At 32.6% G+C, this 6,000-nt stretch overlaps 1 protein-coding gene across 3 annotated transcripts in view; it reads left to right on the top strand.

Moving 5' to 3' along the window:
- The window catches only part of LOC120415444 (protein N-terminal asparagine amidohydrolase), a 120,046-nt gene that overhangs the window by 82,065 nt on the left and 31,981 nt on the right, over positions 1 to 6,000 (top strand). Inside the window, exon 1 of one of the 3 annotated variants that reach the window (XM_039576992.2) lies at positions 1,082 to 1,658. The exons of 1 other annotated variant lie outside the window; for it this stretch is intronic. The gene's annotated coding sequence lies outside the window, so the exon portion shown is untranslated. Of the gene's footprint in view, positions 1 to 1,081; positions 1,659 to 6,000 lie in introns of those variants that run through there. One more of the 3 variants, XM_039576993.2, reaches the window with a different exon arrangement.

Below are 6,000 nucleotides of genomic sequence, written 5' to 3'. Positions count from 1 at the left end.
TATTTAATTTTCGTTTTTATTTTAGCAAGACTATAACAATTATTTATTTAAAGGTTTGTCGTTCGGTCCCGGTCAAGGTGAGAGAAAATAAAATCAAATTTTAAGCAAAATATTGAAAACAAAGGTACCCCAAACTGCATTTCACAGCTATGTTACTGTTAAAAGTTTGAAAAATTGCTAATTTCATCTTAATGTGTCGACCTTGTTCTCAAAACTAAAATGTAATAAAGACGTCTGCATGTGCCTCATTCAATTATACTTGAATACTTATCATTTAACAAACTATTTCAAATCGTTTGCACTAATTTTTTCCTTGAAAATAATTATTTTTAATTTTTCTGCTGCCTTTTGGTAATTTAATTTGCAATCTTTCTGTAATTGATAACTGTTACCATGTTTTTATGCGCTTTGAAAATAACACATGTTCATGTTTTAGAATTATTCGTTTATTTTTCAATAAGTCTTAAACTTATTAAAACAGAGAAAGAATTCAAATATCTTGACTTTTTTTTGATAAGGTCCTATAAACAAATGTAAACATTGAGTGTATCCCTTTCACACCTTATGTCAAAGTCCATCGGAGTAAGCGGGATACACTCAATGTTTACTTTTGTTTATCGGACCTTATCAAAAAAAAGTCAAGATATATACTTTAAATTTGTTCATCATTTTCAATTTTCAGTAAAAGGTGTCACACCGTTATAAATTCATTCGAATTATCAAAACTCATCATTCCTAATTTCTTTTTCTTTTTCCAGCCGTGATCAATTTCTGTTTAGTCTCGTTGCTACGATCACTTACACTCCTCAATTCACCCTCCAAAATAACGAATCTTGCTTGGTGCCTGCAGTCGGTCATCGTAACAGAGAGGCGGCTTTTTTTGTCAGCCCACCACCAGCACCATAACCGACAATAGACAAAACAGAAAACATCATCCACAAAAGAAAGAGAGTGTGAGCGAGCCGGAGCTGAGCCACATCCTGCTTCAAGCTCGCGAGCTGCCGGCGCAACCACCGACCAGTTTTTGTTCGTGAGACTAGAAGAGTGAGAGAAGCTTATGCGCTGCTGACCACAGACTTCGGGCTCGGTTGGTCGGTTAGTTGCGTTTCGGCCACCATCCGGCTTGCATCGTTTTCTCTTGGAACTCTTGGAAGGGTGTTTGTGATGGTGCAACGGAGGAAAAAATTGACTAGTGCGTTTGTTCTTCTATTGTAATCTATTGTAATTTTAGTTTCTTTATTAAATAATCTCAATTATAGTAAGGTGCTATTCTAAAGAAATCAATTTCAAATTTAATAAAATCTTGAAAAGCTGTGTTGTGACTCAAGTGAATGAAACGAAGAAAAATTATCAATGAACGCATGATTTTGATTTCTATAAATTCGTAAATACAAGTGTGCACCGTGCCATAATTATTCCTGTTAAATCAGCAATAAAGAAGAAACAAGAAAAAAAAACAATCTCTGGAAGTGTCTGATCGTATACGAGAGCCAATCGGCATCATATCAGCTGAGCGTGTATTTATTTCGAAGCTTATATAGTTAGTGTAAAGCAACTGACAGAAAAACGGAACAAGAAGAACACGACGAAGAAGCAGTAATAAAACAATTCAACATAAAGCGCGAGAAGCAAAAGTGGGAAAAACGTAACAAGAACATGTAAGTAGTAAATAACAAAATCACAACAACAGCTGTGTGAGAGCATGCACAAATACACATAAGTCGTGGCTAAATCTTGGTGGAAAGTTTGATGAAACCGTCCGGTGATCGATGTGACTGTGTCGGTGCTCGGGCGAGGTAATGATAATTAGCTATTTGATAACACGTCACAGTTACAGTACAGAAGAGAACACAAAAAAAAATACATATATTTACACTCAAACCACGACAATCGGCGAGCGGAAGAGTGACAAACCCGTGTGAATGTAATAAAATTAATTACAGTAATTCCCGGAATTGTTTGTGCGATCAAGGGAAAGATCGCACAGTACATTGAGGATGGAGCAAAAGTTGTTATAAGAAATGTTTGAACAATTGTTTCTTGTTTTGCGTTAAAAAGAGAAAAACAAAAGTTTCTTTCTCTTTGAGATATAAGCAGTGACAAACAATTACTAATCTTGTCTTGAGTATGAGTTTCTACAGTCGTAATTGTTAAATTTACAAAACGGATAAAATAAAATTTGCCCTGTCGTCAGACAACGAATCGAAGCCGACAACAAAATTCCATATTCTTTCAAAACCTAAAAAAAAGAAAGACAAAAACTTGTGCACCAAAATGTACTCTGTCGCCTACGTCGGTCAGACGTCAGTGAAGCATTCAAAAATAAAATCTTTATCATTTAGGTCCTATGACAGTAGACATTTTACAACATGGGAATTTGGCATCTTTACCGTATAGAGAATAACTTTGGAATCTCCTAAATTTGGTGTTTTGCGTTTACGTCACTTGATCGTATTAGGACAGTACAATTACAATTACAATTTACTGCCAAAATCTAAGATGGGAAATTGCAATTTGTTGGTAAATATTTGATTTTTTAAAACATTAATTTATTCAGGTGAATTTAAGAAACTTTTTTTTTGTGAAAAACTTTACATCTCTTGTTTTATGTTATTCTTGTTTCAATTTCAGTGTTTTTATTCGCATTTATCATGTTTATTTTATGTTTGTTTCTGATAGCATATGGCTTTTTCTACCGCTTTCTAATTTTAATTTTTGCCTTTTTAGTTTGTTCATGATTTTACAGTAATTTTTTAAAAATTTTGCATTTAAATTGTAGAACAAATGCGAAGAGGTCTAGGACATTACAAAAAATACTGAATTTTCATTAAATTATTTAGTTATTAATCGATAATATTATCGTCTGACGATAACGATAATGGTTACCGTTATCGTCGAGACGAAATACCGTATTTTTCGAAATACTCAAATTTTCATAATTTGCAATATGGGTATCAAACGAAGCAAAATTTTTAATGTTTTTTTTTTAACTTTATTTAAGTATTTTGCTAAAATACTAAAATTTTCACAAAATACCGTACTTTTCGAAAATACTCAAATTTTCATAATTTGCCATATGGGTATCGAACGAATTGAAATTTCGTTGGGTTTTTCATTTTATTCGGAAAATACTAAAATTTTCACAAATTACAATATCTTTTCGAAAATACTCAAATTTTCGTCCCGACGATAACGATAGAACTATCGTTATCGTTATCGATCCCCGATAATTTTTTTCGTATGGACAATTGTCCACGAGGATGGGGGAGGGTTGAGATTACCAAAAAAGTGTCCACGTGGTTTGTGGATGGTCCCTAGAGGTTGGGTTAAAATGGTTTGAAAATATTGTCACATTAGGCTGTTGAAAGTATTATTCAGGTACCATAAACTGGGGTGACTTTGATAGCCCGGGGTGACATTGATAGAAATTTGATTTGGCCACTTATTTTGATACATCCAATGTAACAGTCACATTTTTGCATATATGTTCGATAACAAGCTATCCCTTAATGCTTACATACTCAAAATTCTCAAATATGTTTAGATTTTAATTTGACGGGCATTTTAAAAACCTATCAAAGTCACCCCGGGCTACCAAAGTCACCCCAGTTTACGGTAATCTTCGTATTCACATTTTATATTTCTTTGTGTTCCTCTCATTTTTCATAAATCGTTTTTACGATTCATTTTATCTTAAAATTCCTTGTACATTTGCCATTTTGTTTTTACAAATCTTTTCCAAAAATGAACAATTTGATGAAAATCTGGTAAATATAATTTAAAATGTTTCATTAAAAAAAAACGTGCTTCAAAACATAAGTAAATTTCACCGAATATAGCAAGTGAGCATCTCAGTAGACTTTTGCATCGAAAATATGGGAAAAAAACTCTAATTTTGCCGCTTTTAATACTGCTGATAATTTCCGTTATTTTGATTTAGGCAGAAGAATCTGATTGTTTCCGTTTCATTTTAAAATTTCGAATATAACTGAAATTATACTGTAAGATTATAGTAAAAACGTGTAAACGTGTAAAAAAGCAAATTAAAATAGCTGGAAGATGTTCAGATTTTATATGATTAAGAAGTTTAATTTTCATAATTTAGAAATTGTTTTGTCATAAACAAACAATTTAAAAGGTTATTCAATTTGTTCTACATGAATATTTTATTTTCAATAACTCAATTTGCTGTTGCTGACAGATATTTTTTTGCATCGGTTTATGATTAAATAATGTGTCATTTCGTCATTCAAAGCATTAAAGGGTTTTATTTGACTGATCTTAATTATATTTTATAAATTTTTTTACACTTCTACAATATACACTACAAATAGTTAAAAATGTTAAAAATTATATGGCAATTATTTTAATGGGCTGATAATCTAATCAAAAAAATAATTTTGAAATAACAGGTCAAACTAATGTTCTACATTATCAGAAAAAAAAATCTCAATTATGTTAACAAAAGTCTTACTGATTAAGGTTTTAATGCATTTAAAATAGCAGTCTGTGGCAGATAAAAAAGGTTTAAAATTTGATGAAATAATACCATTTTGAGAGCAGTTATAAAAAAAATCATCATCTTAGTACATTTTTTTCAAAGCTTCTGTCCCTTAACCATGCCTCTTGTGAAAAAAAGTTTTCAACAAACTTCAAAATTCAATGGAATTCGTCGTGCAATCAACTGAAAAAAAGTAAAATGCATTTATTTACGTTGATAATCATTTTCAAGTCAAATTAAACCAGATTTAAAGTATCTTCAATAAAAAAATATTTTTACAAAAAAATGTTTTCGCTGATTTGGAAAAGTTTTGAAGGCGAAGAAAACAAGAAGATCTGAAAAAATGTGGTGGCCTTATGATAATGTTTTCAATGTTTGTTTAAATTTCTTCTATTTAAAAAAAAATAGAAAAAAAATGTTGCAACCTCCTAAGCTGAACGCCCGATTTTAATCGCTTTTAATTTATTCATTTTTTTTTGTTTCTAGAAGGTATCTTTTGCTTAAATATTGTCATAATTTGTGAGGTAAAACACTTCTTTTTGAAAATGGGTAAATTTGATTCCCCTACTGTTACAACTGACTTCAAACGGTAAAACAGATTACATAAACCATGAATCATAAGTATTTTTCTAAATAGTTTCGAAGAGTCATGTTAGATATTTCACAATCATCGATTTGTGCGAGTGCTGCGAACGATTGTAAAAGTGTGAGTTTTATTTCTCATTTTAATGATGGTTTGATTTTAACCTCGACCACACCATCATCAAGTACGACGACATCATGATCAAAAGGTCTTACGTAATTTAGCTAAAACGAACGAAGAAGAAAATCATTTCAAAACATCACTTAGAAAATCCATAAAAATATCAACCCCCTCAGCGTACGCGCGGTGCAGCATAAAACGATTACAATGTGCAAAAATTAGCGCTTAAGGTGATAATAACAGCCGGCACCGCATATTGAATACACGCCGTTTTAGACTTACCGTCCAGGTAACGAGCCTAGCCCCATCCAAACCACATAGGACAGTGTGGTCGGGCTTAGTCAGCGAAAGTGATGTTCAAAACACTATTAATCTAATCGGTCGCCCCGGGCACTTTTTGGGACCATCAGCTCACCATCGGAGACTGCTAGGTTGCATTTCGTTTTAGGGACAAGCGGGGTTCAATTGACTTGTTGAAGATGATTATAAATTGGTATTTTTTAAATTTTAAATTTTCAAGCTAAAATTAAGGATTCATAAATAAAATTATATTTGACAAACCGATATTATTTTTACTCAACCCTACTTATCCCTAATACTCACTCAGGTGTGGCTTCCTCGTTCACCTGAGCGTTCCTCCCTGCTGATTGCCGGTTGATCGCGCTGTGGTTGTGACGTATTCGTATTCCATACACCGCATTCCTCCCACCCTTTCTTCAAATCAAATCCCAGCCAGATTGGCTGGGAGTTGGTTCGTGCAGGCTAAACAAATCCATGTCGACCTCCTGTTGCGTCC

Source organism: Culex pipiens, chromosome 2 (genome assembly GCF_016801865.2).
Source record: "Culex pipiens pallens isolate TS chromosome 2, TS_CPP_V2, whole genome shotgun sequence".
NCBI lineage: Eukaryota > Metazoa > Arthropoda > Insecta > Diptera > Culicidae > Culex > Culex pipiens.
The sequence above is the reverse complement of the archived record's forward strand: the minus strand, read 5'-3'. Positions and strand labels throughout refer to the sequence as shown.